At 35.9% G+C, this 21,484-nt stretch overlaps 1 protein-coding gene and 3 long non-coding RNA genes across 5 annotated transcripts in view; all 4 read left to right on the top strand.

Annotated features, from left to right (window-relative positions):
* The window catches only part of LOC146927295 (uncharacterized), a 91,753-nt gene that overhangs the window by 51,509 nt on the left and 18,760 nt on the right, over positions 1-21,484 (top strand). The gene's annotated exons all lie outside the window — the stretch shown is intronic.
* On the top strand, positions 212-2,907 carry LOC146927299 (uncharacterized). Its single transcript, XR_015005636.1, has 2 exons — positions 212-856; positions 2,649-2,907. It is a non-coding gene; the product is annotated as an uncharacterized LOC146927299 (long non-coding RNA).
* Positions 5,622-8,973, top strand: LOC146927298 (uncharacterized). Its single transcript, XR_015008193.1, has 2 exons — positions 5,622-6,995; positions 8,788-8,973. It is a non-coding gene; the product is annotated as an uncharacterized LOC146927298 (long non-coding RNA).
* LOC146927297 (uncharacterized) lies at positions 10,259-11,540 on the top strand. Of its 2 annotated transcripts, none has more exons than XR_015005640.1 (3): positions 10,259-10,347; positions 10,509-10,757; positions 11,068-11,540. It is a non-coding gene; the product is annotated as an uncharacterized LOC146927297 (long non-coding RNA). The 2 variants fall into 2 exon arrangements; XR_015005641.1 differs by lacking the exon at positions 10,259-10,347 and adding an exon at positions 10,363-10,398.

Raw genomic sequence — 21,484 nt, 5'->3', positions numbered from 1 at the left:
TGACAGTTGAGGATGGCGACCAAGTGTACTTCAGACAAGTGGTTTATTTGCAAGTGTCATATAGGAAAATACTTATAATTTGGCAACTATTGTAATTTGTAGATTGTAAATATACAAATCCTTTACTCTATGCTTTGACCTTCAATTGATTGAAAAAATAGAAAAAATGATGCGAAAAGATATAACATGCTGATCAGAAAAGATGTAACATCCCGCTCGTCTGCTAATGGAAAGTTATCTGACAAACGTATCAGAGGACTAAGAGTCATAGAAAACAAGTATGGTGAGGAATGTTATGTACGATGGAGGATATTATTAAGTGATATTAGTAAAGTATGGACTTATGTATCAGAGTCAAGCTAAACACGTTTAAGGCGAGGGCGATTTGGTACTTTCACGCAAAAGGGGTATTTAAGTGGATTTGGCCCAAAATTATTTATTATCAATTGTTCTTTCTCTCTCTAGGTTTTCTTTGAGAATTTTTCTCCTCCTTCTCTCTAAATCCCACGCCACCTCCTTCTTCCTCTCTTCCACAATTCTTCTCAAAACTTCTCCCAAATCAAGAGAACATGTTGTATAAGCTTTCCTCAAGATTTTGTGGTGCTTGGAAGCTTGGGTTGAGATGTTATCACTACTCCTCCTTCCCACTAAGAGAATCTCAAGAAGTTATGGTTTTGGATTGAATTGGAAGGGGAAGCATAAGATTGTGCATGAGATGATTCCTTCATGCTCAAGGAGGATGATTTGAGGTTGGGGTGATGATCTAAGGTTATGGATGTTGAAGAATCAAGGCCAAGAGCTAGGATGGGAGATTGCTTGAGCTAGAGGCTTGGAGCTATCACAATAACTTGTCTAGGTGAGTTCTATAGATAGAGTAACCTACCTTTGGGTTGGATATTCATGTTTTATGCTAGTTTAACTTCTATGACATTTTATTGAACCTAAAGCTATGCCTTGTGATACATGATAAATTGCCATGGAACTTGATCTTATACATGTTTTTGTAAGCTATTTTGAGTACATAAACTTGTTAACAATGTTTGGAATGAGTTGGTACATTTAGGATATCAAAAATTGGAGTTTTGGGTCGAAAATGCCACGAACCCGCAGCCGAAACACGCAGGTTCGCAGCGCTGCGCCTGAACAAGGGCGCTAGGCGCCCAAAGTCAGAGAGGCCAGCGCTAGGCGCCCACTCTCTGGCGCCAGGCGCCCCTGACAGGGCAACTTTTATGTTGTTTTGTGCTCGGGTGCTTGGGGCCAGTCGTGTGGGGGTCCGATGCGATCGTGTTGACGTATATTTTTACTGTTTTCACTTATTTTACAACTGGAACCATCTTGACTTGGTTAAAACTTTGAATTTCTAAATGGTTTGTTACTTGGGTTATGGCATTTTGGGTCCTCGGAATTAATAGAAAAATGTACCGATCATTCATAGAACTTGAACCGATAATCATGGCAATTAAACATGGGTCACAAAGATAACTCAAGGGAGTTAAGCTTGATGGGGTAGTAATGAACTAAGGAAGGGAATGTATGTAGAGCCTCGGCTTAGCTAGTCGAGAACTAGTATGTTTAGCAAGGATCCTTAGGAAGATAAGACGCGAAGTGTATTCTCTTCGCATATGATTTAGTATGCCTTAGTAAGTATGTGAGCCGTGGATTGACTAGCTGATCTATCCACCATGATTAGGCATGTTTATGAACAAGTATAGATTACCGATAATCGGATCGATCAAGGTTCCAAGGTAAACATGTATGTATGATTATGTTTAACGTATATGCACGACAAGACCATGATTAATATGTGTAGGTGACATGTCTCTTGCTATCCACATCAGGGGGATACAAGGGGTTCTCATAATGAGAACGATTCAAGCGGTAAGGGACCCACATGTCACTGAGTTAACAAGACGTAGGTGCTCGTGTCTCTTGTTATCCACGCCAGGGGGATACGGGAGGTTCTCGACCTAAGGGGAACGGTTTAAGCCGCAAGGGACCCGCACGACACCGAGGGAGTCCGATGTACATACATCGGTCATGTATGGGATTGATTTCGGGGTTACTCCACCCGGGACTATCCGTAAAATGAATCAAGATAATGTTTGTGTGTTCAACGCTAACCTAATGAATGAACTTAGATACGTTTATGCATGACATGAATACGATTATGTTCCTCATGATTATGATTATGTTATGATATGCTAGAATGGTTCCATGCACGAATGGGTTCTAGAACAAGGGCACTAGATGCTATGAAACAAGTATAAGACATGGAATAGAGTAAGTAAAGATTATGATACCGATGACGATCTTAGGTTCCCCTAATCGTCCGGTTTAGACTCGTGTCATGATATGTTATGTTAGGCCTCGATATGTAGAGCATATTCTTGGCATTGCGGTCCTAGATTCCCCCTTGGCCGCCATGACACGTATAGGAAGTGAAGCCTATAACGAGTGAGATAAGACTATGACGGCCCTAGTATGCACTACCGTCTAAGTATGCATGTCCCCACACACGTATAATCAACCGTCAGGTTGTAATGTAGACATGTGGTGACCGTAGGTTTCCCCTTGAGGTTGCCTATAGCCTAGGATTTAGGGGAACTCATTGAGACATTATGTCTCATCCCAATCCTTATTTGTTTCAGATAAGCAGGATGTTTATGCATGTTCGGAGCCGGATGGATATTACTTCAAGGGTTCGTTCGTAAAGCTGCAGGACATTATGGACATCAAGGATGTATTTTTATGTATGGATGAGTTGTGTTGTATTATTACTTATACGAACGTAACTTGATGTAAATATTATTCATTCGAAGTTTTTAATTGTTGTCTATTTTAATGTATCCAGTACTAATACTAACACACGTGCCAGACTTTCTAGATACGTCTGGTATGGGTGTTACAATTGGTATCAGAGCAGGTCGATTCAGACCGTGCCTTGGGTCATTAAATTACAACTAAGGTAGTGGGACCATTGGGTTCCGGGTAGATGTTCTAATTGTTGTTGTTAGTTGAGCCTGATCAACTCAATTTAACATTCAACGATTAGAATGGATGCCTGAGAGCTGAATAGGACCCAGGAGGAACGAAGTATATGATGAAGAAGTTTGACCGTGCCAAAAGGTGGCCGGTGAACTAATCAAGTGGAAGTGTGAATCCTCCGGGAATGGAAGGTATGTTAAGAAGGAACGTTCCAACAATGTCAGGTAAGAGGATAGTGATACTTCATGTACCCGTAAGTGAAGAAGTTGGATAAATATATATCTAGGCATGACCGAAGTTTTGGTAAGATATGTTGGAACGGATTTATGATATTCTGGAATGCCAGTGCAAGGTTACAATATAGTTAGTAGTCGACATATGTTGACGGAGTCAGTGGACTCTCAGGATAGCAATATGAGAATGAAGTTAAGAATTTAAGAGAAAGTTTTATGTTATCAGGGGTAAAGCATTGATTTCCGACGTGCCAAGAATTGTATCGAAAAAAAAAAAGGGGTTGATGTTGCCATGTATATGTTATAGAATATTTCATGATAATAGGAGTGAATGATGTGCATTGTATACTTGAGAAAAGAATTTTATGCAATAAATGTTTTCTGAAAAATAGAGTTGGAGAAGCTCACCAATAGCAAGCCTAGGACGAAACTTTCCGTTTTTATGAAATCTTCCATTTCGTTCCTATGGTTTGCAATGACTATTGGGGAGATGTCTTCACCATAATCTTTTATGAGACGAAAAATCTTTTATGACATCAAGTAACGAATGCATAACATATCCTAAGATTTCTAAGGAAAGGACATGGGCAACCATCGATGAAATCGATACGGTTTAAGGTAGCTTGGAAGTTAAAGCGGTGCAAAGTTAAGAGAAATCACAGGGTTCTCGGATTATGTGGAATTATGACGTATCTCTCGAACCTATATTTTGCTTAATTGACTTGCTAAGGCTCATTATGAAGTTGAACTATAAAGTTTAAAGGATTTTAAAAAGATTTACGCGTATGGGTGATTGAAGTTGACTTTTGAAAATTCACGAGATTATATAGGAACCGGTTTGCTACGACACTCGTAGAGCGAGCTAGACTCATTAGAATCTAGAATTGATGACACGTATATGTTATCAACTCGTTCTATGAATTCAGAGCAACGGCCGGGGCCAAAAACTCAATATATTTATAAAGTAGAAAATTATCAACGTCAATGACCTGTGCGCTAGTTTACGTAGTTTTCTTTAAAGGAAAAATCAACGAGCAAGCATTGGTATGATTAAGCAAAATGTAGTATGCGAAGATACGAAGGTACCAGGCTAGAGGTTTAAGAAAAATATGTTCAAGTGTTAGAGGAGTTGTTAAAGGAATTCGAGTTTCCTCGGGAACAAGTTCAAGTGTGATATGTATGGTAAATGCAACCAGCAAGAACGTAAGGTTTACCCCCCAAGTCAAATAATATGAGCATAGGATAAAATATCATGAGTTCTGAATTTACAGGACAAGAGTAAGGTTGTGATAAGCATGAATTGAAGTCTCAATTGCTCTAACGGGTTATAGTCTCAATTGCTCTAACGGGTTATAGTATTCGTTTAAAACAACCGGTGGGAATCAGAGTAGCGCCATGGAAGTAATTGTTAATCACGAAACATGGTGAACTTAGTATGTATGAATCTTCGTGAAGAATGTTCGGTTGGTAAGGCAAGTTTAGCAGAAGCATCATAAGACAAGTGAGGAGTTCTTGGTGTGATAAGTAAGTATGGATGTTTACATAAATATCATTGGCTAAGGTAAAAGTTTTAGGTATGTGTCATCACCTAAGTAAGATGATAATGGAAAGTATATAAGGTTCAGAAGGTTTCCTCTTGTGATTCATATAATGATCATAGCATCAAGAATGAAGACCGGTTTCAGGAAAATGTATTAATGCTCAAGCGATAACCGTATGAGATGATAAGGTGAATCAAGTTATGTGTTCCTGAAGAAGGGGAACAGGTTACCGTCAAGTGGGTCAAGGCTCGTCTATGGTTTATGTTATGCAGTAATACGTGTCTGAACTACGTATAACAGTTAAGAAGGTAAGAATCCACCTTCGGAGTTAAGTATGTTATCATGAAAGGAGATGCAACTTTCGAGTTGTGCAATGAGAATCATACTTTTGTATGCGATACTTGTTGAGTGAAAACGATACTTGTTAAAATATGTTAAGTCATGATTTTTAAGGCTTTTAAAAGTTAAGATTGGTATTATGGAACTTGGGAACAATACTTTATTTAAACTCATGGAATTTTACATTTTCAAAACTGATAAGATACGTCGTAAGTAAACTCACTTAAGGCGTACAAACTTCAGGACCAACTTGTTATGGACAAGTTTGGGGCGAGTTGTTAAAATCTTTTTTTTTCAAGATATAGAAACTCGTCCGGTGGTTCTGCGGTACTATTACAAATTCAGTTTTGGAAATGATAATATTTTCAGTCATGTATATATTCGTTCCAAGAACCCGAATATCAAAGTTTAAGAAAATTTCTTTAAGCAAGATGCTAGAACACGTATCGTTATCATTTAACAAGTAGTGGCAATTCAAAGTATGCACAAGTTATGGAACAACAATGTCCGTATGAAGCCAATATCCTATGGGATACAAGGAAATGTGTTAAGAATGTATGATGTATGTGCAAGTAAAATTTCTAGAAAGTTTCAAGAACATGTTAACCACAATGTTGGTTATTAGATTGTCAGACGAAGTAACAATTTGATTTCACATTCTCATGTCAAGTTATGTAAGTACCCATTAATTCAGGTGCAAAGAAATCTCATGAAGTTGGAATATTTCTTAAGACTCGGAAAGATATAAGAGATTCGTGGAATTGACTATATGAGTAATGTATGTAAGAGGCATAAGTCGCAAAGTGCGGTAAGAAGGATTAGGAATGTATGAAAAGATGTTTTAATGTTGCACATAGGAACTGCAGGACAAACCTGGTTTTCGGTAGGATTACAGTTAAAAAGGCAAATCCTGAGTGTTCATGATTATGATAAGGTAACGTTACGAAAAGGTATATGTTAAGCGGGTAAGATCCGAGACCGAGATAATAAGTTTATGTGTAGCAAGGTAAGTTCTGAACCATGATATACTAAGAAAACTCTAAGTTTGAGTGATATTAAGGCGAAGAAGGCTATGCTCAGTTGCATGTGGGTTAAGAAACAAGATGAGGACATGATATGACGAACCCTTTGAGTGTGTATGAATCGAAATGTTTGGCTCGGACCAAAGATAGTAAGTTTTTGTCAAGATGATTGGTAGTCGATCTCTAAATTTCGAGGACGAAATTTCTTTAAGGGGGATAGAGTGTAACATCCCGCTCGTCTGCTAATGGAAAGTTATCTGACAAACGTATCAGAGGACTAAGAGTCATAGAAAACAAGTATGGTGAGGAATGTTATGTACGATGGAGGATATTATTAAGTGATATTAGTAAAGTATGGACTTATGTATCAGAGTCAAGCTAAACACGTTTAAGGCGAGGGCGATTTGGTACTTTCACGCAAAAGGGGTATTTAAGTGGATTTGGTCCAAAATTATTCATTATCAATTGTTCTTTCTCTCTCTAGGTTTTCTTTGAGAATTTTTCTCCTCCTTCTCTCTAAATCCCACGCCACCTCCTTCTTCCTCTCTTCCACAATTCTTCTCAAAACTTCTCCCAAATCAAGAGAACATGTTGTATAAGCTTTCCTCAAGATTTTGTGGTGCTTGGAAGCTTGGGTTGAGATGTTATCACTACTCCTCCTTCCCACTAAGAGAATCTCAAGAAGTTATGGTTTTGGATTGAATTGGAAGGGGAAGCATAAGATTGTGCATGAGATGATTCCTTCATGCTCAAGGAGGATGATTTGAGGTTGGGGTGATGATCTAAGGTTATGGATGTTGAAGAATCAAGGCCAAGAGCTAGGATGGGAGATTGCTTGAGCTAGAGGCTTGGAGCTATCACAATAACTTGTCTAGGTGAGTTCTATAGATAGAGTAACCTACCTTTGGGTTGGATATTCATGTTTTATGCTAGTTTAACTTCTATGACATTTTATTGAACCTAAAGCTATGCCTTGTGATACATGATAAATTGCCATGGAACTTGATCTTATACATGTTTTTGTAAGCTATTTTGAGTACATAAACTTGTTAACAATGTTTGGAATGAGTTGGTACATTTAGGAGATCAAAAATTGGAGTTTTGGGTCGAAAATGCCACGAACCCGCAGCCGAAACACGCAGGTTCGCAGCGCTGCGCCTGAACAAGGGCGCTAGGCGCCCAAAGTCAGAGAGGCCAGCGCTAGGCGCCCACTCTCTGGCGCCAGGCGCCCCTGACAGGGCAACTTTTATGTTGTTTTGTGCTCGGGTGCTTGGGGCCAGTCGTGTGGGGGTCCGATGCGATCGTGTTGACGTATATTTTTACTGTTTTCACTTATTTTACAACTGGAACCATCTTGACTTGGTTAAAAATTTGAATTTCTAAATGGTTTGTTACTTGGGTTATGGCATTTTGGGTCCTCGGAATTAATAGAAAAATGTACCGATCATTCATAGAACTTGAACCGATAATCATGGCAATTAAACATGGGTCACAAAGATAACTCAAGGGAGTTAAGCTTGATGGGGTAGTAATGAACTAAGGAAGGGAATGTATGTAGAGCCTCGGCTTAGCTAGTCGAGAACTAGTATGTTTAGCAAGGATCCTTAGGAAGATAAGACGCGAAGTGTATTCTCTTCGCATATGATTTAGTATGCCTTAGTAAGTATGTGAGCCGTGGATTGACTAGCTGATCTATCCACCATGATTAGGCATGTTTATGAACAAGTATAGATTACCGATAATCGGATCGATCAAGGTTCCAAGGTAAACATGTATGTATGATTATGTTTAACGTATATGCACGACAAGACCATGATTAATATGTGTAGGTGACATGTCTCTTGCTATCCACATCAGGGGGATACAAGGGGTTCTCATAATGAGAACGATTCAAGCCGTAAGGGACCCGCATGTCACTGAGTTAACAAGACGTAGGTGCTCGTGTCTCTTGTTATCCACGCTAGGGGGATACGGGAGGTTCTCGACCTAAGGGGAACAGTTTAAGCCGCAAGGGACCCGCACGACATCGAGGGAGTCCGATGTACGTACATCGGTCATGTATGGGATTGATTTCGGGGTTACTCCACCCGGGACTATCCGTAAAATGAATCAAGATAATGTTTGTGTGTTCAACGCTAACCTAATGAATGAACTTAGATACGTTTATGCATGACATGAATACGATTATGTTCCTCATGATTATGATTATGTTATGATATGCTAGAATGGTTCCATGCACGAATGGGTTCTAGAACAAGGGCACTAGATGCTATGAAACAAGTATAAGACATGGAATAGAGTAAGTAAAGATTATGATACCGATGACGATCTTAGGTTCCCCTAATCGTCCGGTTTAGACTCGTGTCATGATATGTTATGTTAGGCCTCGATATGTAGAGCATATTCTTGGCATTGCGGTCCTAGATTCCCCTTTGGCCGCCATGACACGTATAGGAAGTGAAGCCTATAACGAGTGAGATAAGACTATGACGGCCCTAGTATGCACTACCGTCTAAGTATGCATGTCCCCACACACGTATAATCAACCGTCAGGTTGTAATGTAGACACGTGGTGACCGTAGGTTTCCCCTTGAGGTTGCCTATAGCCTAGGATTTAGGGGAACTCACTGAGACATTATGTCTCATCCCAATCCTTATTTGTTTCAGATAAGCAGGATGTTTATGCATGTTCGGAGCCGGATGGATATTACTTCAAGGGTTCGTTCGTAAAGCTGCAGGACATTATGGACATCAAGGATGTATTTTTATGTATGGATGAGTTGTGTTGTATTATTACTTATACGAACGTAACTTGATGTAAATATTATTCATTCGAAGTTTTTAATTGTTGTATATTTTAATGTATCCAGTACTAATACGAACACACGTGCCAGACTTTCTAGATACGTCTGGTATGGGTGTTACAAAAGATAACAATAGATCAATTACGGCTTTCTGGCTCATGATGTAGATTTAAGTTATGTTTAGCACATTTTCTTAGATAGACTGCTGTTTTATATGACCACAACATTTTGCATATATAAATCTAATACTAAACCATGTTGACATAGTGCCAAAAGCAATTAAAAAGAATTTTTTTTAGTGATAAAACATGAACTATCACATGAATGCCAACATTAAACTGAACATTGTTTTTCTCTAAAACATCCCTTTAAATACGACTTATACCCTGCTTTTGAATTGGTGAAATGTTTCTGTCCTTTTGATGAAAATGTTATTACTTCGATAATTATGACTTACATCCATTAGTGATGCTCGCATAAAACCAAATGTTAAATTTTTGCTTGATTTGTATTAGATCTTTTATACTATGTTCTACTGATTTAAAAATCATTGTGCAGTAGATTAAAGAGTTAGAGTTTGATATTCTTCCAATGGGACGCCAAAGTTGATGCCTTGAAGAGTATGAGATGTTCTGAAGATGAAATTTTCGCATGCATGTTAAAGACAGCCTAAGTTTATGCTACGGTCTCCGGACAAACTAAATGCCTTTCATATAAAGGTTCATATCTTCATGTGGGGAAAATATAAATGGTAAAAGTGTGTTTTCCCACACTTTGGAAATTCGCACCCTCCGTCTGGATATGGGGTGAGTCATCTGAGTCTACTTCTCCTACTCCGTCATCTTGTATTCCCATCTTCTCTGAAGGGTGTGCTAGAGGGATGACAAATGTTTTCCTTATTCTCCATCCATCTTCTTGCACCGTTGATTAGTATTAGATATCTAATATTTTGTTGTAATAAGTGTTATGTTAATGAAAATGTATTATGAGTTCTTGATCAAATAATAAAATTTGTTTAATTCTTGCCGATTTATATTATGTCTCTTTAAATTGTCATTTTAATTTTTGCAATTTTAATAATTTATGTTATTGTAATTGAAAAACTAGTTAAACACAATTCAATTTTTATAATCCTAATACAATCAAATATGCTTCGGGTTATAAACACCAAATGAGATAAAATGGTCAAATTGGAGGGCGCATGAAAAGTAAGTAGGGTGGAAAAAGAAATAAAAAAAAAACCTTATTTATTTTACAAATCTCGTTTATAAGTGGCCCATCAATTCTTTCTCAATTTGCTATAAATACATAAATTGTGTCTCTTGGATTTAGGGTTTCAAATTACAAAACACACTGGCGGCCGCAGCATTGCTCCATGAGTTTGTTTTAACATAGTTCCTTTGTTCCATTGTTTTAACAACAGGTATATTCCACATGAGTTTATTTTAACGTTGTTCCTTTGTTTTAACAATATGTATATGCCTTTTTATTTATGATTCCACAATCCAGTTCTCTGTTGATTCATATGTTGCATTTTTTTTTATTCTCTTCCTAGTCTAGATCTACAATCTATCCATCTTGTAGGGAACACTGTAATGAGCAACATGTTGAAGATTATTTTTATTCCTTCGTCGTCATCATCTACCATGTGTGTTGTTTGGTCGATCACAAGATACATGTTTTCTATCATATCAACAAGTGTTATTTCTTTGATTAAAAACACAAGAGGGCACATGTTCAAGTCAACGGGGATACAAATTCATCATCTTCTAGTTGGGCATTTCTCTTTATCCAGAAAAAGACTTCATTTCCATCCTACAATAAAATCATCTTGTAAGTGCATCTCAATATATGTTAGCTCCTTATGCTGTCTGTATCTGTCATTGAAATATATGATCATGCTAATAAAGTGTATCTATATAGTATATGGATAGATCTCTTGTTTTGATTTTTTTTTTTTTTAATTTACTATTTTTTTAGTAAGCTATGTTTTATTAATGACGGAGGAATCAAACAAGATCATTAATTTTCCATCCTTTGCCAACCAGGATATGGAATATGCAGTAATTTTTAATTTGTGTATGTGGCTATATAATTTAATGTTTTTTGATTAATTAATAATTTTGCGTTTCTTGTCAATTAGGCCAAGAAGCTTGGAAGGGAGCCATTTATAAATGAGCTCTATAAGAAAACACATGCATACAGTTCTGGCCCGTATGTCGACGATGGCCTACCCAGTTGGCAGGGCTGAGAAAGCCAGAACAGTAGAAACTTCATCGCGTTAGCAAGACCGAAAAGATTCTTTTAGCATGGTTGACATTTGATGTTGACGACGACCAAGTGCAGCTATATATTGACGACGGAACCAAACAAGATCAGCAATTTCTGATCTTTTGCCAAGCACAACAGTGGGAACTCCATCGCATCAACAAGACAACAGAGATGCTACATATTATTGTATATGTACTTCAGACAAGTCTTTCAAAAAAATGCACTTCTTGATGCTAATACAGTTTGGATTGTTGGGTTTATTTGGAAATGTCATACAGGAAAATACTCATAATTTGGCAACTATTGTAATTTGTAGATTGTAAATATACAAATCCTTGACCTATTTCTTATTACAAATAATAATTATGAAGTTGGTGAATTTTGTTTGAACTATATAATTGTCCTCTACTCTATGCTTTTACCAACAATTGATAATGTTTGAGTTGGTTTACCTCTCTTAACGAGAAAAAGTGTATTTATAAAGCATTTGAATTGCTAAGAAGTTTCTGTCCTTTTGATGAAAATGTTATTACTTCGATAATTATGACTTGCATCCATTAGTGATGCTCACATAACACCAAATGTTAAATTTTTGCTTGATTTGTTACTAAACCTTCTAGCATTTACCGTTTACTTTATGACTTGAAAATGAGTGTGGAGGTAATTAAATAGTTAAAGTTGCATACAATACAATTTTTGTGTGATATTACCTGCCAAAAGGGCTATCACCAAATCCCAATGGGGCGCCAAAGTTGATGCCTTGATGAGTTTGAGATGTTCTGAAGTTGAAATTTTTGTCCATTAGTAGGAATAGGATCCATGTCGAGACATTGCATCCTGGATTTTATACCCGTGACAATATTGTTTAAATTGTTGCTATCCATCACATCATAGCTTTCAAGCCCTGGCTGTCCAAATGTATCAACCATTACATTATGCATTTTCAAGACATCCTAACTTTATACTACGGTCTCCGGACAAACTAAATACGGTGATATGTTTGGGATCCTTTATTGCACTTGGCAGCAATTGATATTTTCGGATTAAAAATAGGTTAATTCCAAGAGCATTTGTTGTACAATATCTTCTTTCTGAAGGTCAGATGAAGGACGATGTTAGCCTAGCTACACCTTTTTATTTGTCTGATGAGTTATTCCTGCAAAAGTATGTGAAACGTTTTGAAGATAAATCATCATAGCTATTAAAGCTATATCAGGGAGGAAGATGCTAGCATATGCTTGGGTAAGTTCTCATGTGTTGAATGTTGAAATAATATTATGATCTGTCTTAACTAGTGGTGGGATATGATATGATCTTTTATTTATTCTCATGTGTTGAGTTCAATGTGACCTTTTATTTGTTTTGAATCAGCAAAATATTATTAACGGATAGCATGTACAAGACACATAGAGCTAGCCACTGATGAAATGCAAAATAATGGACAACAAGGCCTCTACTAAACTGCTACAGCCCCAGGCCAACTGATACCGAAACAGACAAACACAGAAGCAACATAATAGGGCTGAAACAGTTGCAGAACAAGACCACCAGAGCTGCAAAAAAATAAGTATCGGAACAAACTAGAAACCCTAGGACAGCCGTGAATACCTCATCAAAACTACAGCAGAAAATGCAAAAACAACACTTGATCGGAAAAAACACTTAAGGAATCCATCGTGATCCCGGCAACACTTAAAAAACAAGGACGGGTTATTTCATCAATGATCTCTAGCCCCATCTTAGGATAATTTTCAATAATTTTCTCATTTCTAGTCTTCAATGCACCCAAATCGTCACGTGCCAAATTAAGTAAAAACGTCGGATAATTTTCAAAAATTCTCTCATTTCCAGTCTCCGAATTTTTCTGTTTCTATCCCGCCCACTAAAACACTACAACAAAACACACAGATTTTGAGGAATAATCTACGTGAAATCAAGTCAAGGAAAGACTTTCGCCCAAACCAAACACGCTACAACACAATGCCAAAAAATGTGAAATGAATACTCCTCATGGCCTTTGGCAAAGCGGAAAATCGCTAGAACTGTCCGGAAGCATCACATTATGGTGCGCAAGATTTCCTTTTGTTCGGATACGTTCAAAAGTATACTTCCAAAAAAAAACAATCTCATCTGAAGCATTTTGTTCTGTGCTGAAGTTAATAACTAACTAAAAGGTAGCTTTGATTAATAAGTGGCATGTTACTATACTTTTGTACAATGTCTTAGTTCAACCATAAAGATAACATTCAGAATATGTATAAAGCAATTAGAAAGCCATCGCAAAAAAAAAGAAAGAATAATAGAATTGTATTATACTGATTTTGTGACTGATTTGGATAAAATATTTAATGATAGTATATCTAGCTACCGTCCAATTGTTTTGATTTTACTCCTTACACATATGATTTTTTCCACTTGTTTTTTTCTAAACTTTCGAGGTTCTTATTTCATCTGATTTAATGTTTAATGCAAAAAGGGTTTTGACCGCATCTTCACCTATAACAAAGATCTTATTCTACTTCCAAAAAACGAAAACTTATTCTATTTTGTCTTTTAAAAATGTGGCCTAAATTAAATCTAATCAATTGCATAGCAGATATTTATGCATTCTATTTCTAAATATCTTCCAAGGAAAGCCTTTTCAACTCATTCTATGTTGTAATTGAGTTTTATGGGAGAGACTATAGCAATGCTCTGGCTCTATCTCTTAGGGAGAATGGAAAGATTCGAAGTCGAATGGCTTCCGGGTCTACTCCGTTACACTTGAGAGTAATAGCAAATTGTATGTTCATTAACAGGTAGTTCGGGTTCTCCGTCGGGTTTCTAGAGAATTGGTTATGCTTCAAGATTCAAGCGGAGAGGGTTTCAATTAAAAAAATGTTCGCTGCAATTGTAGGACGAACAATACTCGTATGATGTTCCTCCTATGAAGGAACAACGAAGTTCTTAAGGGACCGATTGTCATTATTGTTATTGTCACCCATTTCTGTCTGAGTTTCAGAACTTGTCGGGGTGTCAAATTGCATTCAGTGTATAACTCAGAAGTAGCGCTCAATTTCGTCTACGTACCTAGTAAGATTACCGGCACTTAGGGTTCTTCGCATGCAATTAAAAACAAAGATAAAAAGGGCCTTAGTCTAGATGGCATAAGAACAAATTGCGATATTGCGTTAAAAATTGATACACTGCAAGTGTTCAACTATATTGGTTTTAGTATAAAGGATTGTTGATTCCACACCTATTGACAAGTATCGCTCTATGTCGTTTCTTTGTCTATCGAAGGCTAATTCAAAACATTTGGTTTCACGCATAAAAAATAAAATACCGAATTTAATTCAATAATAATAATAACGAGATCCCATAACAAGGGTTTCTGCCAACCTAGGTTACTCATACATATTTGTTAGGAAATAACAGGGCTGAAGAAGAAAAATAAACACAATCACAACAGAAGAATATAACGTGGAAACTCCAAAACCGGAGAAAAAACCAGGACCGTTGTCTAAGCCGACAGCCATAGAATTAATACTATGTGAATTTTTTTTACAACACATAGACTTCTCTCACTCTCACCCCAATGCCCCAGTACACCCACACTTTCACAAAGCAAATATTTAAACTAAGTCAGATATTAGCTTAAACGTGCATCTAAGAAACTAGGTTACTCATACATATTTGTTAGGAAATAACAGGGCTGAAGAAGAAAAATAAACACAATCACAACAGAAGAATATAACGTGGAAACTCCAAAACCGGAGAAAAAACCAGGACCGTTGTCTAGGCCGACAGCCATAGAATTAATACTATGTGAATTTTTTTTACAACACATAGACTTCTCTCACTCTCACCCCAATGCCCCAGTACACCCACACTCTCACAAAGCAAATATTTAAACCAAGTCACAGATATTAGCTTAAACGTGTTTAAATTGTAACAAGAATACATACATACATACATACATACATACATACATACATACATACATACATACATATATATATATATATATATACACACACACACCTTTTTGCAGAAAATATTAAATTAGAGATACATTTTTGCTTTCGTAAGACTTTATCGGATTTTAGCGCATAATTGCCTACTTTCGTAGTGCTGAACTACAGGTTAAAATTCTCTTTTCGATTACAATAAGTTCTTAATTAATAAAAGAAGTGCTTTCGCTACTTGATTAAAAATCTGAATTATCTAAGTTTAATACCATTTTCACTATTTCGACGCGTAAATGGCATTTCAATGTTCCTACTTTCGTATCAAAGCTTTAAATAACAAACAAAAAATTTCAGTATTGTAAAATTCATTCTCCTTATAACCAAACAGGTGCGTATTTTACATGAATCCCGTCGGTATGACAGTCCTCTCATTTTGGACTCAATTCGACTAGTCAGACATGTTGATACAGTACTCTAAGAATAAGCATATCATTGATGAATTCATATTAAAAATTGAAGCAATTAACGAGACCGGAACATGTTATTTGATGGAAACTTTGATAACTAAGAATGGAAGAGTAATCCACACAGCAGTAGAAATTGCAAGAATATAAAGGAAAACAGCAGAAGATGGAATCGTGGCAACAATGAATAAGAAATTGAAAACCTAAGTTAAAATAAGCACTTAAAAACTGATTTAAACTAATGAATTCTGTGTGTAATCCCGCGTGAATGAAAAATGAGTTTCTCTGTGTTTTTATAGTCAAAAATCTTCTCAGAAAACACTCCAATCCGTGCAGAAAAGATTAGAAACTGTTGGATTTGATTATGAATAAAATGCGTTTTTCTGTAAATCACATTTCTGGGATCCATGACGAGCGTTAAGGAGGCTAACGGTGTTGAGATAACTAGAGTTATTCCTAAGATAACTATAGTTAGTAAAGGTAGTTAGAGGTGGTTCAATGTTAGTTAGAACTATAGTTAGTTACACATGTGGTTAAGTGTAATTGAGGTCTATAAAAGACCTTCCATGTACTCATTATTCTTAGGGTCCGTTTGTTACAGATTAAAATAAAAGCGATTTTAACATAATAATTTAGAGATTTTATGAAAAATCAGAATTTATTTTGCGTTCGTTTACCGTAATAAAAATCACTTTTTTTAAACAAATAATCTAGTTTGTTTGGATACAACTATATAAATGAGATTTTTTTGTTACGAAATTAGTTCAATCTTTTAAACCATATTTTCTCTCTCCTCTAAAAAAATCTATTTTTTGAGAAGCTATTTTTAGATTTTTTTTTTAGATTCTGGTTTTTTTGTAACAAACGGATGTATCACTCTTAAAAGTGATTATTTTTTTTAATAAAAGTGATTTTTTTTCTTAAAAAAGCTATAACAAACGGGCTCTAAACGGGCTCTTGGAGCGCGTTTGTTATATCTTTTTTCAATACAATTCAATATGAATTCCAAGGGTTTTCCCTATGTTTCTTCATATCAATCATATTCTTCTATGAAACTAATCTCAATCTCTTCGATCCTATTATTTCTGATAGACTGTCTTGCCATCATGAACTTGGTTAAAGCACCTTCTCTTAGTCGTGACAGTCGTCACTCCTAAGGACGACGCCCGTCACTCTTGGGGAATGACTGTTTTAACCCTTTTCCTTCTCTTGTCCTGAAATATAAACAAAACACCAGCCAGCATTTATGCAAAACACAAAAAAAAAAAGACTCTAAAACTGGTGCAATTAAGCTGTTTTGAAAGTAGATTTTACACGTTATCAAGTACCACTTCCACTAATTCTTTGTCATATTGAGTAGAAGTTTTGTTTGCTGTTAAAAAGTACTATAGAAGACCATTCATCTATCAATTTATGCATCCCATTAAGTACAAAGTTAAATGAGCCAGCTTCTTAGATAGAATCCGAATTATGAATGTTTCAACATATTTTTATTAATAAAAGTTATTTTTAATTGGAAAGCAAATTTTATTAGATCAAAACGACGCCATGGGAACCTATTTCCCTAGAGCTTAGTTTTGTTTTTTTTTTTTCTGTCTTTCTTTTTGTTGTCTTATCCTTTAGCTTTGTAACCAAAAAAAAAAATGAGAGATGTACAAGTAGTAATAAACCTACATATCAGCTTCAAGTACAAAGGGGACACTACCAACTAAAATAAAATCACCCAAACTATGAAATAGTGCAAAAAATAGGATTTGAAAATATTCTTAGTACATACAAACCCCAATTTCTTTCTTGCTAAAACAACCTTCAAGGGGTAGACTTAATAGCATCTACAATTTCGTAAACACCGGGACCATAGGGGAGAAAATAATTCAATTTCTAGCCTCCTAAACTTCCAACGTGTTGTGTGTCAGATAAGAGTTAGGCCTTTACAATGATTCTTGTTGCAGGAAGAGGAGGAGAGATAATAAAGAAGAGTGCCAATGAAATCAATAGATCTAGCCATACTAGGTTATAGAAAAGGTAACAAAAGTTTTTGTGTGTCGTGGACCACATAAAATGTCGGGGCAATATATAGTACGGAAAAATGTCGGTGCATCGTGGAACACATGTAATTTGAATTGAACCAAACCCTCCAAATTAAGTACAAGTTTTAACACAGCTTGGGGGTGTTTCAGGTAATATAATTGATGACATGTCATTTTACGTTATTCGTAGCATGTTTTTCAGTCATTTTCAGTAAAATTTAGCAGCAAAAAGGAGGCATATTAGAACAATTGCCTATGATTTCTGGACTTTTGTAATGTTTTCTATATTTGAGTCTGTAATTCTAGTTTTCCTGAAACAAAGAAATTTTAGGGGGTTTTTGAAGTAATTAACGAAGAAATCATGCAAATCGGAAAATCAAGAACATCTGAAGAATTGTGAAGACTTTGGGAAGACCAAGAATGAAGATTAAAGAGGCCTTACGAGACTTTACAGTGGGAGGAATTTTGTTCCCAAGTTCCGAGGCAAGTTATTTGAAAATGAAGACCTAAAAACGACGAAAATCGGAGAAACTGGGCCTGGGAAGCATAACCATGCGCCTTGGGCCCATGGGATGTGCATTGGGAATTGAAAAAACAAGCCATGTGCCTTGGGCATATCCCAAGTTGTGCTTCATGTGCCTTGGGCATATGCCATGCGCCCCAATTGTTTGAAATGTGAGGGGTGCAGGCGTAATTTTATGTGTTTTTGTTGGCAAAGCCAACATTTTTAGCCCATACCCAGTTAGAAACTCTCACTATAAATACTAGCCTTCCTCATTTAGAATTTCTCGCTCAGAACTGTGGAAGTTCAAGAGGAAGGTAACTTTGGAGCTTCAGGAGAGTTTCTATCTTCTCCTTGATTTTTTAGGGTATGCTTTTATCTTTATTAATTTGTTTTTAGTTACCATGTGTAACTATTAATTTTTTTTGTTGTTAGAGTTTTAAGACGAACATCTGTTTATTTTTGTTGGATATTTATTTAATTTAATGTCGCTAATATTTTATTTATTTTTTGTTCGCTATTAAGTTTAATTTAGGAATTATTTATTTCAAAGGAGCGTAACCTTAGATTAGGTACTTAGGTTGTGACAAGGCATAATATTGTTATTACTATCTTGCTGCTTATATCTTGATATTTATAGCATTATACTAATAACTATCTGTCTAGGAAATAATTAGTTAGTAACTAGCGAATGATACTGAAAGCGAATTGACACTAGTAGTAAGTACTTAGGAGGTGACATTAATAATACTGAGTAAAATCTGCTGAACCTAGGAGGTAACTAGTTAGTAATTAAGGAAACAAGCGACTACAGGGAATAAACCTAAATAAAACCATTCTCTTTAACCCTTGGTAAGGTAGACGAGATATGGCTGCCCGTTTGTAGAACTACTAAGTGCGAGAGAGTGAGTGTGTGCTATGAGTGTCCTAAGATTCATAGATGGGTAGACCTACACATAAGGATCACCATGTGATCAACAGGTGCAACCAGACTTAGGAGGGATAGACCTAGTTAGCCGAGATTTATATACACCACACATAAGGATCACCATGTGATCAACATGTGTAGTTTCCAACCTTCCAGGTTAGTCATGTCCCAACGACATCATCACTTGTATAGTCTACATAAGATAAATAAACGCGACATAACTGTTATTTAATATCCAACAATAGAAACAGAGAGGATTTGAAGAATCCTAACCCTTAGCTTACTTTTCAGCAACCAAAAGAGGTAATTTTTTTTTTTTTGCAGACAGATAAAAATTGCAACTCTCTAACCCTTATCTTTTATTATATCATCAACTTACAAAAATAAGTAACGCGAATTGTTTGGACGAAACGACAATCCTTGTGGATACAATATTCTACTTATCATTTTATTACTTGGTAAACGATTTGGTACACTTGTCTAATCCGCACATCAATAATCCAAAATAATATGTAAATTTTTTTTGATTATATAATATAGAATGTGGACGGTTGATTGGTCAACAAGGTCAGTTGGCTCCAGGGTAATTTAACATGCTTTTTTTTGTTGGTCAATGTCGTTATAGTCAATGTTTGCATTTTGCCTATAAATAACCCCTCATAACAAGTCTTCTTATGGGGAAAAGTGTGTTGTTCCACTTTGAAAATTTTCACCCTCCGTTTGGATATGGTATTGCCCATCAGAGTCTACCTCTCCTACTCCGTCATCTTGGATTCCCATCTTCTTCCAAGGGTGTGCGAGAGGTGATATATGACGCATATTTTCCTTATTCTCCCTCCATTTTCTTGCACCATAGATTTAGCATTAGGTGTCTACTATTTTGTTGTAATATGTGTTATGTTAATGTGAATGTATTATGAATTCTTGATCAAATAATAAAATTTGTTTAATTCTTGACGATTTATATTATATCTCTTAAAATTTTTATTTAAATTTTTGAAATTTTGATAATTTATGTTATTGTAATTGAAAAACTAGTTGAACACAATTCAAATTTTATGATCTGAAAACAATCGAATATGCTTCGGGTTATAAAATCAAAATGGGAATAAAATGGTCAAATTGAAGGGTGCATGAGAAGTAACTAGGGTGGAAAAAGAAATAAAAAAAAACCAACCTTATTTATTATACGAACCTTGTTTATTAATAATTAGGAGAAGTAGCCATGCCGTTCCCACTTCTTCAAGTATTAATATGATTAATCCTCCTTCAGAAATTCGTGTTGCTGAAATTTGTATTGCAGGAATTTGTTTTTTGTTTTAAGTATGAAGTTGGAAGATGGAGAGGAAAGAAGATAAATGATTTCCTCAAAAAAAAAGATAAATGATAGAATTTTTGTTTTGTTATTTCTGGATCATGCGTTGCTGGAGAAGATGAAGTGGTGGTGGAGATAAAGAAAAGGAAGAAGAAGATACATAGAGAGTGAGAGGAATTAAAGATCGGTAGAGAGAGTGATGAAGAAATTGTTGTTGTTGTTGATGGAGTTATCATATGTTGTGAGATGTTGTGAGTCCACAGTGTGCCTTTCAAATCCAACCTTTGATTACCAATCAAAACTGACATGTGGCAAAAGTTAACAGTTTTTACAAAAAAACTAACGGAGAGGACCATAATAGTAAATTGTGTAAGATTTAAGGGACCAAATTGAGACAGTTTAAAGTTAAGGGACCAAAATAAAATCCGAAAATAAGTTAAGGGACCAAAGCATGTATTAAGCCTAAAAAAAAAACCAACCTTATTTATTTTACGAACCTTGTTTATAAATAAATGGCCCGCCAATTGCTTCTCTAAAAAAAAAATTACTTCTCTAAATTTGCTATAAATACAAAAATGTTGTCTCTTGAATTTAGGGTTTCAAATTTCAAAATCAATTGCCGCAGCTGCTACTCCATTATTTGTTTTAACGTAGATCTAATATTGTGTCTCTTGGATTTAGGCTTTGAAATTCGACATAGACAAATTCATGCTGCCATGAGTTTGTTTTAACGTCTTTGTTCCTTTGTTTTAATAACAGGTAAATGCCCAATTCTCTTGGGTGCGGTTATGGTGCATAAAGAAATCCTTATGCACCCTGCATAAATCTAGAAATGGTGCCTTTTTTTTAATCTCTCCATCTTTCAGGGAACACTTTGACTTGCAACATGTTGAAGATTATTTTTATTTCTTCTTCGTCGTCATCTACTGAGTGTGATTTCTTTGATTAAAAACACAAGAGGGTGCATGTACAACAAAAAACAAGAAGCTGTCAGATTTGTGAATTTGCATCTCAAATCTGTTGTCTCCTTTTGTTGTTTGCATTTTTTCATTGAAGCATCTTAGCATGGTTGACAGCTTTCAAGGCCATCGATGAAGGGG

The sequence above is a fragment of the Medicago sativa genome, chromosome 4 (genome assembly GCF_051527215.1).
Source record: "Medicago sativa cultivar Bolivia chromosome 4, Bolivia_mono, whole genome shotgun sequence".
NCBI lineage: Eukaryota > Viridiplantae > Streptophyta > Magnoliopsida > Fabales > Fabaceae > Medicago > Medicago sativa.
This window is presented reverse-complemented; position numbering and strand designations above follow the sequence as displayed.